The sequence below is a fragment of the Gorilla gorilla genome, chromosome 16 (assembly GCF_029281585.2).
Source record: "Gorilla gorilla gorilla isolate KB3781 chromosome 16, NHGRI_mGorGor1-v2.1_pri, whole genome shotgun sequence".
Lineage (NCBI taxonomy): Eukaryota > Metazoa > Chordata > Mammalia > Primates > Hominidae > Gorilla > Gorilla gorilla.
The window spans coordinates 15,418,720-15,433,568 of NC_073240.2; positions in this window are offsets into that span (position 1 = coordinate 15,418,720).

Here is a 14,849-nt window from a genome sequence, read left to right on the forward strand (position 1 = left end):
AGTTGTTACACCCTATTCTGCTTCCCTGAGCCCTAATGAACACTAATCTGATTTATATCCCAATTGACTTGCCAATTCCTGATGTTTCACGTGAATAAAATCAAGTAATATTTGTCCTTTTGTGCACTTAACATAATGCTTTCAAATTTCACCCATATTATACCATGTATAAGTACTTCATTCTTTGTTACAGCTGAAAATTGGGTGTCCATTTATGAGTCAACAAGCATATGGATTGTTTCCACTTTTTGACTGTATGAATATTACTGCTGTAAATATTCATGCACATGTTTATTTTTTGAGCACCTATGTTTTGTAAGATTAACAGCTGACTTAAGAGAAACAATGGAAGGCAAGAGGCAGTAGAATAATATATTCAAAAGATGCAAAGAAAAAAAACTGTCAGCCACCAATTCCTTATCCAGCAATTAGTTTTCAAAAATGAAGATAACACAAAGACTTACCCAGAGAAACAGAAATATTAACTGAAGTTATTGCTGGTAGACCTACCAAACAAACAAAAAAAGAAAAAACACCAAAATAAATTCCTAAGGCTAAAAGCAAGTTGCACAAGACAGTCATTTGAATCCACTTTTTTTAAAAAGCACTGGTATAGGTAAAATTAACATTATAAAAGACAGTAGAAATGCATGTTTTCTGTTTATCATAAATTGTTTATAAAATAATATGTGTATAATGGCCGGGCACGATGGCTCACACCTGTAATCTCAGCATTTCGGGAGGCTGAGGCGGGCATATTACGAGGCCAGGAGATTGAGAGCATCCTGGCTAACATAAGGAAACCCCGTCTCTACTAAAAATACAAAAAATTATTCGGGCGTGATGGCGGGCGCCTGTAGTCCCAGCTACTCGGGAGGCTGAGGCAGGAGAATGGCATGAAGCCAGGAGATGGAGCTTGCAGTGAGCGGAGACTGTGCCAATGCACTCCAGTCTGGGCAACAGAGGGAGACTCCGTCTCAATGATAATAATAATAATAATATATGCATAATGTATTGCTGAGTATTTGACATGCAGAAATGTAATATGTCTATAACATATTTTCCAGTAACATCAAAAAGGAGGTAGTTGGAAGAAAAATGTATCATGATAAGGTAATCACTCTAGATGGTAAAGTAATAATTACTAAAATATATTGTTGGCTTTGTAACTTTAATAGATGTAATGTGTAAAGTGATAATACTTTAAAACGGAGGAAATAAAAGAGATTTGTATAAGAATGATGTTTCTATGTGTTACTGAAATTTTACTAGTATAAGTTGGAAGATGATTTGAATAATTAATTTTCCATATACCTGTATGGTAAACTTACTACAACAACAAAAATTCTCAAAAATATATAGTAAAATAATTCATTAGTAATCTAAAGTTCCCTATTTTAGAAAATATTCATTCATTGCAAAATAAAGCAATAAAGATAAATATTTGAGAAATATACAAAACAAACGGTAAAATGGCAGACATAAACAGAATTATACCAATTATAATATTAAATGTGAACAGATTAAAATCCAATCAAGAGGCAGAGATTGTCAGACTGGATTAAAACAAGTGATCCCAATATACGCTGAGATGCAAGGATACTGATGGGTTGAAAGTAAAAAGACGACAAAAAAATCATGCAAAGGGCAATCATAAGAACACTGAACTCATTATACTCATAACACACAATATAGACTATTAAAAATGTGAATAGGATTTTAAAAATGTATACTGTAGTAAGAAGGGTGTCAACGCTTTAGGAAGACATAGCTATTACAATCATGTATGCACAGATATGAGCTAAATTGTTTCCTCTATATAGATGCTGAAATCCTAACCACTGAATATGACCTCATGAGGAAATAGGTTCTTTGCAGGTGATCAAGTTAAGATAAAATCAGATGAGCCTGAATTCAATATGACTGATGTCCTTATAAAAAGAAGAAATTTGAGTAGAGGGAGACATACACACAGGGAGAGTACCATGTGATTATGAGGGCAGAGATTAGCCAAGGAATGCCAAAGACTGCCACTAAGCCACCAGAAGCTAGACACAAGGCATAGAACAGACTTTCTCTCATAGCCCTTGAAGGGACCATCCCTGCTGACACCTCAAGCTCAGATTTCTAGCTTCCAGGACTATAAGACTATAAATGTATGTTGTTCAAGGCACCCAGTTTGTGTTAGTTGGTTATGGGAGCCCTAGAAAACTAATACATGAACTAACAACAAAGCATAATAACATGAAGCAAAAATTGACAAAAGAGGAGCATCAGCAAAACAGCAGTGGAGACAGCTGCAATCTTTCATTTCCCCACAGAAACATCACACAACTAAGAGAAACTGTCCGAATAAACTTTGCCAAAACTCTGGAAAATGGTCAAAAGATTACAACAACCGAGTGAAAGCAGACTCAAGAAAAAGACAACTGGAAAACTTTATGACATTTTTAACTTGGCTTTGCCCCAGCAAATTGGCAGTTTTGAAGTGTCAGAAGCCCATGTTCCCAGTGAGGAACCCTGGTCCGTGGTCCAAAGGAACAAGAGAAGATCTTACCCGCAAATTATTATGTGTCTGTTCTGACTGGTCTGGGGGATACCTAAAGGACTCATGAAAGGCTTTTTTTTTTTTTTCTGTGTTGCTAGAATACAGAACAGATAAGGAATGGACATTATCAAGAAACTCTGCAAGGAGACCTAACAAACCACGGATGCTTAGGGCAAAAATTAGAGTTTACACATATAGTAGATCACCCTCAGCACAGGAAGAAAAGTTGGAGAAGAGTATTTGGAAAACTAAGACATTCAAAATCATTCACGTACATGGGAGAGTCTAGAAAGTCACATGTATGCATAGGTTAAGCCACATGCTGACAAATGTCATAAGAAGACCCTACACTTTTACCTTGGCCGATCCCTCCCCTCAGTGCAAGCTCTGTGCAAGAGTGAACTTGAACTTCACTCAGTGCAAGAGTGAACACACACTTTGTGCCGGCTTTAAAGAACCCAGCACAAAGCCAGTCTGCATGGCCTAGAGACATATTTTGCTGGATAATGATTACTTGTTTTTCTTTGTTTTTGTTGTATTTGCCTGTTTGCTTAATTCTTGACATACAAGAAAATCACTGTCAAAACATTAGCTTAACATTTGTTAAGGAAACGAAAAGACTTCGGTGACCACACCTTATAAAGCGAACAGTTTTGTACATCACTTTGGAAAATTTCACTAAAAATAAAAACCTTGAGAATATAATAAGTAAATAAAATTTAAAACCACAAAACATTAGTGTGTTTGTGGGGGGGGTCTGATTTACAGAGTAACCACATAGTAATTATAATTATTATAATGTCCAGTTTTCAAAAAAAGTTACAAGGCATACAAAGAACGGGAAAGTATGGCTCATTCAAAGGAACAAAACAAACTGACAGAAAATATCTCTAAGGAAACCCAGACTTCAAACTTACTAGAGAAAGACTTTAAAACAACTCTCTTCATTATACTCAAATGTCAAAAGGAAAACATAAACAAAAAAATAAAGGAATCAGAAAAAATATTAAAAAGCAGGAATATCAACAAAGAGATAACAGAAATTCTGGAGTGGAAAACTACAATGATAATAATTCAAAAATCACCAGAGGGATTTCAGAGTATATTTGCACACACACAAGAAGTCATGAACTTGAAGATAAGAAAATGGAAAATACTGACTCTGAGAAACAGAAAGAATATCAAATAAAAAATGAGCAGAGACTAAGGAATCTGTGGGACATCATCAAATAGACCAACATTCATATTCTAGAAGGATAAATTATGTTGTTGAAAACTTTAGCATTCTTTCTTTTCACCTTTCTTTCTTCCTCCCTCCCCCCCTACACCTTTTTACTTTTCTTCCTCTTCCTTTCTCTTCTTCTCTCCTTCATTATCCCTTTCGCTCTGTTTCTCTTTCTCCCTTTCTTTTGTCTTTTCTTTCAATTTTCTCAATTACTAAGAGATGTTTAAATACCCTTACCATGTTAGTAGATATGGTTATTTCTCCCTTTAGTTCTCTTTTGAAATTTATAGTCACTCTAAGTAAAGAGATAACCCAAACATAAGCGTCACAAACAGGCTTGCATACCATTCTTAATTTGGTCCTGTAATTCTTCATTGCTGTATTAACTTTCTGATGCTTTTAAGGATCTTTTATAACAAATTGTTTAGTTTTCTCCAACGGAATGTTTCATCTGAGTTATCTAATTCATATTGTAAGTATATAGGGAGTTTAATATAAAATTATTAAACTAATATTTGTGACAGAATGTATTTGTGCATTTAACAAATATGTTAATCCTCAAACAGTTATTGGGCAGCTGAACATACAGCAATAAAAACAACATAATTTTTATGTGTACAATATTTATGGAATAAATTACTGGAACCAATAAATACTTTAGTTAATAACATGACCAAGAACAGAAATTGTATACACTATAGAGCATAGTAATGGAATAATGAGTGATTAAAGTTATTAATATTAGGTAGAAAATGAAGGGTATCTTTGAGAGCAGAACTCAAGGAAGCAAGCAATTCGCCTTATGAAAAAAAGAGTTACCTGTGGATAAAGGAGAAACTGAAAAATTTACAAGTCAAGACTTTTTGAGCAAAAACAAAAATATGACTATTAGTCACCAATTCAGTACAGTGGAAAAAAAAAGTTGAAGAGATATCTTGGAAGTAAACCATGCTGTGGAAGAGCATGTAGGGTTTTGATAATCATGGGATGATTCTGAATTACTTTTAAATGCGATAGGAATATATGAGATAATTTCACCAGAGAATAACATGACTGTGTTTGCATTTCAAAGGGGTGTATCTCGTGCACTGTGAAGAATAAATAGGTTATGTGAGCAAATAAATTGGGAGGCTATTGTAATCCACAGAAAATAGTGACTTCGGTGAGAATGCTATGAGTATGAGTGGTATTAGTGGTGAGAAGTCGTCAGGCCATGGATGTATTTCAGAGGACTGGCCAAGAGAACTGCAGCTAAATTGGAGTGTAGGGAGTGAAATGGAGAACTCAAAGATGACTCGCAGCACTGGAAGGTGACAGCTGTCACTGAAGCATGCTGATGCCTCTTATTAAGAGAGTTACTTGGGAATGGCAAGATCAAACCTTCTCACTTTCAAATTTATGAAAAATATTGTTTTCCGAACGAATGACTTTGGGATTAGAAAGCCATCATTCTAATTGATGGTTCCACGACTACACGGGCTCACACTCCCAAGAGCAAAAGTAAATCATCACAAAGGTGCTTCCTGATAATTCTAGAGAATGGAGAATTACTGTAACATCTTTCTGATTTTAGGAGAGGTAGCAGTTCCCTTTTTAGCCTAAACGCTATTTTTTTTTTAAAGCTCAGCCAAGAGACTCCATTATAATTTTCAAATGTGTGTAACTTAAATTCTCATATGAAATACCACTATGCTTAAATTAGTCAAAACATTTTCCCCATCTACAACTCTATCTTGTCATTGCAATCATTTTCACAAAAGTGACTGCAGCTCACAGACCCTAAAAGGAGAAAATCCAGGGTAGGTTATCTGATCTAGTTAGTTTGGAAGACAGGATCTAGAGATTATTTAATATGAAATAGGTCACCTAAAATGAAGTGTTTACTGAAAACAGCTTGGATCAACCCAGTTTTCTACCACTGAACCATGCATTTGGTTTCAAAAACACAACAACTCTGGGGAATATCGGCTGCTTCCAACTGTGTTGAAGGTGTTAAAGAAAAGAGCATAAAATTATAAATGATCATCTGAGGCCTTTATAGTCTCTGCTCAAGAGACTAGCATCTTCCATTCTTAACGAAACACCCAAATATCTTAATAATTGGGCAAAATCTAACTATCAGAGAGATAATTTTATCTTGAAGATTGTTAAATTATAATGGTGATTCACTACCTTGCCAAGTCTCTGACTCAAAAATTAGATCTTTGTTTAGGAATCAATGGTACTCTGCAACTTGGAAATAGGAAGATTTTAGAAGGCTCAAACACTGACTTTCTTGTGTGCAAAAAAAAAAGACGTATTGAGATAAGACAAGTCTTTCCTTGCAAGGATACCTGTAATGCTCACACACCACCTCCCCTAACGTTAATATAGCTTCCAGGCCACTAACCGGTGTCAGAGAGCAGCCTATGCAACTACAGATTCAAAAGATGTCAAACACAGGGTCAAGCCTAGAATAAGAAGTCTTAGCTAATTAAGTATGCTTTTCCCCCCAAATTCATATTAACAAAAACTTGGATATGTCAGAGAATGCATTCTAAGTTCACTCAACCTAGGAGGGAGAAACATAATTTTAAATTAAGAGCTGAAGCATTCTTGTCCTAACAGAAAGCAAGGAAAACGAAATATCACACCACAGGAGGGATTTCACAAATTAGTGTCAACATCAAAACCTTAAAATAGGCAAGGAAAATGCAGATTCACAATGAACTCTTCTACTTGTTTTGTTCAGAGAAGAGATGGTTCTGAGAGAATGACACTGAATTAACCCCAGCTGGTTTAGTTTGTGCTTTCAATTGCTGCTTCTGATAAACTCCTTTAGCCAGAATAAATTTATGAAGATTTTGGCATGTGGTATTAGAGATGGTTATTAATTTTTCCCTCGTATTTGCATTGTTCAATGTAGTAAATACTAGCTGTATATGGCTACTTCAATTCAAATTAATTACAATGAAATATACTTAAATATTGAATTTTTTAGTCACTCTTGGTTGATTATTGAATATCTTCAGCTAAGATTTCCCATCTAAATACGCTAAGAGGTGGCTTAGTTAACTGGTCGTCCACAAATATTGAAGCTGTTGTTAACTCCTGATACATCCTCTGCAAAGAGAATATTCATGAGCCTCCACCTGAAACCAGCAGCCTACAGATAATTTTATAAATTGGATACAAGTTGGAAATCTATACTCTTTAAGTTTTTGAAACATTAGCTTCCCAGGGAAGAAAATCAAATTCATAAGATACATTAGGACAATTTAACTCAAGATGTTCAAAACTGAAATGACATATTCTACAACATGTGATAAAACCACCCCCTAACAACTTAAAGCAAAACAGGGATTGACCTTAAAGACCTGCCTTTTCCTCATCCCCCAGCCAATCAGTTTTCAAATCTTCCATTTTATTTTGAAAGGTCCTTATTCCCCTAGTCTCTTGTTTCTAGACTTGGCACATATTTGTAACCTCTATCTACTGACTTTCCTCTCTTCAAACAGTATCTATGCCTGCCAAATGTGAACATACAAAAAAACAGAATGTGCCATTCTGATTTAAACTGCTTATTAGTTAATACCCTCAAGATAACATCTGGGTTCTTAGCTGCAATGAGTCAAGCCTACTTACATCTTTTCTTGTCTTCAGCTGCACTTTTCCTATCAATCACACTCCAGCAACGCCAAGCTGTGCGGGCCTTCTACCCCATCTCCACTATTTTGCCCCCACCGCCGCGGCTTTTTTCCACCTTCTCAGCAGCTTTTTGTCGCCACGGCTTTTTACCCCCGCCGCCGCGGCTTTTCGCCCCGGCCGCCGCGACTTTTCGCTCCCCGCCGCTGCAGCTTTTTGCCCCCGCGGCTTTCTTCCCCCGCCGCCGCGGCTTCTTGCGACTTTTTTCCCCAGCTGCCACGGCTTTTTGCCCCCGCCGCGGTGACTTTTGTGGATTTTTGCCTCCGCTCCCGCTGATTTTGCCCCCGCCAACGCGGCTTTTTCCCCGTCTCAGCGGCTTTCTGCCGCCACGGCTTTCTGTGTCTTTTTGCCCCCGCCGGAATGGCTTATTACCGTCGCAGCTTTTTGCCCCCGCCACCGTGGCTTTTTGCGTTTTCCCCCCCACTGTCGCGGCTTTTTGCCCCCGCCACCATGGCTTTTGCCACTGCAGCTTTTTGCCATCGTGGCTTTTTGCCCCTGCCGCCGCGGCTTTTTGCGGCTTTTTCCCCCCGCAGCCGCGGCTTTTGGCCCCCGCTGCGGCTTTTTACCCCTACCGCCGAGGCTTTTTGCCACCGCGGCGGCTTTCTGTTCCCAGCGCCGTGGCTTTTTGCCCCCACCGCCGCGGTTTTTTACCAGCGCCGCCAAGGCTTTTTGCTGCCACGGCTTTTTGCCGCCGCCGCCGCCGTGTTTTTTCCCCCATCCCCGTGGCTTTTTGCCCCCGCCGCCACAGCTTTTTGTGGAAATCTGCCCCCGCTCACGCTGATTTTGCCCCCGCCGCCTCGGCTTTTTGCCCCCGAGGCTTTTTTACCCCGTCTCAGCGGTTTTTTGCTGCTGTGGCATTTTGCCCCTGCCGTTGTGGCTTTTTGCCCCCCGCTGCCACGGCTTTTTGCCGCCGCGGCGTTTTGCCCACGCCGCCGAGGCTTTTTGCCGCCGCGGCTTTTTGCTCCCCGCCGCTGCGGCTTTTGCGCCTTTTTGCCCCTGCCGTCGTGGCTTTTTGCTGCGGCCTTTTGCCCCCGCTGCCCTGGCTTTCGGCCGCCGCGGCTTTTTGTGTCTTTTTGCCCCCGCTGCCACGTCTTTTTGCGGCTTTTTGCCCCCGCCGGTAGGGCTTATTACCGTAGCGGCTTTTTGTCCCCACCACCATGGCTTTTGCCGCTGCGGCTTTTTGCGCCCACCACCGCAGCTTTTTGCCACCGTGGCTTTTGGCCCCCGCCGCCGCGGCTTTTGGCCCCCTCCGCGGCTTTTTGGCCTAGCCGCCCTGGCTTTTTACCCCTGCCGCCGAGGCTTTTTGCCGCCGTGGCTTTTTGCCCCCAGCGCTGTCGCTTTTTGACCGCGCCGCCCAGGCTCTTTGCTGCCGTGTCTTTTTCCCCCACCCCCGCGGCTTTTTCCCCCACCCCCGCGGCTTTTTCCCCCACCCCCGCGGCTTTTTCCCCCCTCCGCCGTGACTTTTTGTGGAATTTTGCCCCCGCTCCCGCTGATTTTGCCCCTGCCGCCGCGGCTTTTTGCCCCCGCCGCCCTGGCTTTTTGCCCCCGCGGCTTTTTTGCCCCGTCTCAGTGGCTTTTTGCTGCCATGGCATTTTTGCCTCTCGCTGCCGCGACTTTTTGCTCCCGCCGGCGTGGTTTTTTGCCCGCGCTGCTGAGGCTGTTTGCCGCCGTGGCGTTTTGCCCCCGCCGCCGCGGCTTTTTGCTCCCCGCCGCCGCGGCTTTCTGCTCCCCGCCGCCGCGGCTTTCTGCTCCCCGCCGCCGCGGCTTTCTGCTCCCCGCCGCCGCGGCTTTCTGCTCCCCGCCGCCGCGGCTTTCTGCTCCCCGCCGCCGCGGCTTTCTGCTCCCCGCCGCCGGGGCTTTTTGCCCCCGCTGCCCTGACTTTTTGGTGCCTTGGCTTTTTGCGCCCTGCCACCACGGCTTTTTTCTCCCCGCCGCCGGGACTTTTTGACCCCGCGGCCGCAGCTTTTTGCCGCTGCGGCTTTTTGCCCCCACCGCGGAATTGGGGACTGTCAGTGCCCAGGAGGGCAGAGGAGGCCACGGTGATGACCTGTACGCTGTGCCACACAGAAATCAGGTGTTTTCTGTGTTCCCAGTTTTCTTCTTGACATTCACCCTGATGTTAACTTTTGGTAAATTAGCGCCTTGCTGAGGATTTCTTCTCTCTATTCTGCATTTGATAGCATTTGCTTTGGGGCTTATTTTTTTAAACGTGTCCAGCCTCATTTCTATCTGGTTAGATTAAAACAAACTTCTTTCCTTTAACTTGCAAAAGCAGAGATGAACATCTTCATATTGTTAATGTGGACTTCCATTCACAGCTTAGCAATTTTATGGGCAGAAGAGCACAATGGGCTCAACTATCCAGGCTTTAGGAGTTATTTTAAAGAGCAATAGGTACAAGTAAAAGTACATACATAAAGTAGGTATTTAATATGTAATTTTTATTCTCATATGCATGAAAAGGGTGTTCCAAAAAAAGAGAAGTCCATGGTATGTCTTTATGGTTAATCTTACTTTATTTTTTGGTTCATCTACCATGCTTCTTACAAGTTACTTGTTTTTTTTTTCATGAAAAATTTTTTTTAAATGAATTGATTTTACTTTTCATCAGCACAACTGTTGACTAATACCAAAGTTAGCTAGAAGGCTATGATTTTTATATTTATAGAATGGCAGGGGCAGCATTCAGATAATACATCATAGTAACTTGGCATTTATGAAATATTAGTTTTCCATAAACATCAACTCAGGAAGATTTTTTTAATTATAATAACATTTTGAAAACCATCTGGCCATTAAAATGTTACTAAAATATGTATTGGAACTGGTGTTTTAGATGCCAGTCCTTCCTGAAGAGTGTTTTGAGATTTTTTTCAAATACTGCCTCAGTTCTATATAAAATAGTAAAAATTCTGCCTTTTAAAATGACTACTGGATGTAGGTAAGAAGAAGTTAAGGAAATATTACATAAAAATAAATTTGCAAAAGTAATTTACTCTAGGATTATTTACACTTTGGTGAGTGGATCTGGATATTTTGATACTAAGTGAAAGTGGTTCCCCTATAAGGGAATGAATATCTGCAAGTAGTAGTTAAAAGAATGTATATTGGCCGGGCACGGTGGCTCATGCCTCACCTCAGGTGATCCACCTGCCTCGGCTTCCCAAAGTGCTGAGATTACACTCATGTTAAGTGTTACTCTAATTATATCAGTAATTTAAACCTCAAAAGAGATTCATTATGTACACAAAATTAATCTTGTGTAATTAAATTTAAAAGTAAAATTAATGGAAGAAATCAAAAAACACAAGGTGGCTCACACCTGTAATCTCATTGCTTTTGGAAGTCTAGGTGTGAGGATCCCTTGACCTAAGGAGTTTGAGACCAGTCAAGCAACACAGTGGGACCCCATCTCTATAAAAAATTATCCGGGTATGGTGGTGCGTGCCTGTAGTCCTAGCTACTTGAGAGGCTGAGGCAAAAGTATCGCTTGAGCCTAGGAGTTGGAGTCTGCTGTGAGCTATGATCACACCACTGCACTCCTGCCAGAGCAACAGAGGGAGACTTTAAAAAATAAATATATCACAAAACACTTGTGATTCCAAGTCCAGATATATAAACCACAGGAACACTTATATAAACACACGTTATACATACATATAGTATATGTATGATAAAATATACTTGTATGTTCAACTTGGGAAAGGTTGATGATTTTTAGAAACAAACTAATAATTCTATTGCCTTATGCTCGAATGATTTTCAATTTGAAGATGTATTTGGGATCAAATACTTGAGGCTCCATACACAAGACATCTTTTTTTCCCCTCTTCTCAGAATCATTTTTTGGCTGATTATTGGACTACAATTGAGAGATCTAGAACTAAATTCCTGCTTAGTGTTTACTTGTTCAGAGCATAGGCATTGAAATCGTCCTGTTTTGCCTCAGTCTCCACAATAGTACCTACTAACCTCATGACTAGGGGATCGTGTAGCATTTCTCTAAGCCTTGTTTTTCTTAGCTGTGAAGTGGTAAATTTTGAAAGTGCTTTGTTCATAGGATTTCTGTGAAAACTAAACTGGGTAAAGAATGTAAGGCATTTAGCACAGTAAAATAACCTGGATTACAGTAACTTTTCATGGAGTGTTTATTAGTACTTAAACTGTCATTGTCATCAAAATTCTGTTTTTACATATGAACTTAGAAATGTCATTGTAACCTTCTCAACTCATTTGGTCATTTAAAATGGAGAGGTTGAGTTAGGTGTTTCTTAAGTTTCTCTTTAGCGCTGATACTATGAGTCTGAAGTTAAGTAATGCAAAGTTGGTAATTAAATCTTCCCCTCTTGTGATGTAGGAGAAAGGGAGAAAGAAAACTTCTGGGTAACTGGATTCCCTTGCAAGTTTATTAGAATTGTAATTATGTAGCATTTTGAATAAAGCATTCATTCTGGAAATCATTAAGTTTACTTTTCTTAACTCCGTATTTTGTCAACTGTGGAAAAATTGGGATTTAGGAGTAACCTCTGATTTAAAATTCCACCTGTTAATCATTTAAATTGTAGTCTTGTAATTTCCTAACTTTGGTCTTGAAGGCGTTTATCATTCTTATGCGCTATTATACTGTATTATATATTTATGCAACATAAAATGTATAGTTTTAACATTGTACATGTTTACATATGAAAGGTATAGTTTTGAACTTATCATTATTCAATTTGCTAGTTTTGCTTCACTATTCATTTTTGACACATCCATATTAGTACATGCAACTCAAGTTTACTCTTTTCAGCTACTGTATATCATTCAAATGTATGAATAAATAACTTTGCTTTGGTGGACATTTAAGTATTTTCATGTGTCAGTGTGAAAAGTAGTTTCAAAATGAACATTCAAATATACATTGTCATATATAATATTTGTATATATGAAAGTCCTGTGGGTTATATATCTGAAATCAAAATTACAAGTGTTTTGTAACTTCTATAATTAATTTTACTCTCAATTTTAAGTAAACAAGATTAGTTTTTGCACATGATGAATCTCTTTATTCAGTTAATTACTGCCATAATTAGAATACCACTTAAAACTTGAGAATATTTTCAAGGGTATTTATTGCTAAACTTACATAAATGTGTTGAAAAGTCCTTTTGTATATACGTAGAGATTACATGGTATGTTAAATTCATCAATTTGCCTAAATATCAAGTTATACTTAAGTAGTGTCCATACACAATTTTTTTGCTTGACTGAACTCCAATATGTATATTGGGAGTACTTTTTAACATTCATAAGTTAAATGGCCTGTTTTGGAAAATGATATTAAAAATGTAATTCAGATGAATGCTTAGAATAAAGATTAAAGATGAATGAGCTTTCATATTAATCATCAATATGACAATCCTAAAGGGAAACATGATTTTCAAATGTACCTCCTTGTAAGCAGGATAATTCAGAAATGCACAGTGCATATTAGATATGGGATTTGAGTCGTAGTACATTTCTCTAAGAATGTAATTTATTGTACTTTCACATCCACCCCACTGAATATGCAGAGTTTAAGATGCAATGGCCAGAAGACATGAAAGTGTCACTAGAAGGATGTGGACATGGGCTCCGGGACTGTTGATGATGACTGTGGTCTTTTGGGGTCATCAGGGGAATGGACAAGGCCAAGGTAAGTGCAAGGATGTTCTAATTCTTTGAGAGTTGGATGCAAATTTCACTTTATGATGAAATTATGTGAGTCTTTGGTTTGACGTTTAAGCAATATGTTGTAATCTTCTGCCAGGTTTTTGTTACAGGGTATTGTAATGCCTCTGCACCAGTTAAATTGGAATAGAATTAGGTGTGAGTAAATGCATCAAAATTGAAGCCATCTTTCTGAAATTGGCTTTTTTCTGTTGGAATTGATTATATAGATATAGATATAGATATAGATATATGAGGTATTATGAGGCTGTGTGTGTGTGTGTGTGTGTGTGTGTGTGTGTGTGTGTGTTCTGGGTGGGTGGGTATGCATGTGAGTTTGTGTGTGTGGTATTTTACAAGAACACGTAGCATATAAAGTTGTGATTTTGAATAAAAGTTTTTGGATGTTTGTTTCTTTTCTTTAGGGTTTTTATGTTTTACATTTTAAAATTTCAAGAACCTATTCTTAAAGGATGTGATGTTCTCTAGAAAGTAAATGAAAAAACGTGATGGTTCTCATTCTTCTGCCAAGTGTATTTAGGGGAAATTAATGATAGAGTGGAGCTGCAAGGTTGTGGCATCCTAAAATGTCTGTTGGAGAGTAGAAAAGGGCCATAGATTTTGTAATAAGGTTTTCAATACTGATTTGATCAATAGCTGTATGGGGTGGTTTGTGCCAAATCTAGTATCTGTGAATGTATTTTGTGATAAGTATTGTATTATTTTGGGAGGTGTGTTGCCTGCTCAGATACAAACTGCAATTCTGTATTTTATGTGATAAAACTTCCTGACACCCCTAAAATTTTCTTTTCCTTTTGGGGCAAGTATATTTGGCATTGATTTTCTGCATTTTCAAGGCTTGAAATGAAATCTGTGAGCAGGAAATTTACAGAGTTTATTTCAAGGGATAGGTATATTTCTCCAGATAAAATTGAAAGTGTACAGTGTTATTGTATAATTGTGATGAAGTTGAGCTTTGCTAGTTTGAAGTATCTAATAAAATTTAACACTTTTTAAAAGATCCTTCAAAAAGAGCAGTTTTCTTGCCATATGTAATATTGTTCAATGAATTTTTGAAATGAAATAGATATTTTTCAAAACCACAAATGCATGTGTGCCTTTGTATATGAATAGTTGTATATACATGTAAGCAGATAATACATTTTGTTAATTAAGATCAGCTTTGATTTTAATTTTTCTTTCATGCCATTCAGAATTTATATTAGCATTTATAGAATTCTCATTTTTCTTTTTTGTGATAAAACTAATGTAAAATATATTTAATACACATAGTAGTTTTTTCACCAAAGGTCTAAAACAAGAATATGTAGACAGTAGCTACGTTGGATTTCTGTGGCTATAGAGTTGTTTATTTCTCTGGTAATGTGTAGAGTTACTAAAATGCAGCATGACAACTGTTTCTCTGTAATAGTGATCCAACATGACATGTAGTATTACACAGGGTTGCTAAAACAAGAATATGTAGACAGTAGCTACGTTGGGTTTCTGTGGCTACAAGAGTTGTTCATTTCTCTGGTAATGTGTAGAGTTACTAAAATGCAGCATGACAACTGTTTCTCTGTAATAGTGATCCAACATGACGTGTATTACACAGGGTTGCTAAAACCTTCCTCTGACCATCATTTCCAGTAATTGTGGCTTGTTTTAGATGAGGAATAGGTTATTAGATATTTAAAATAT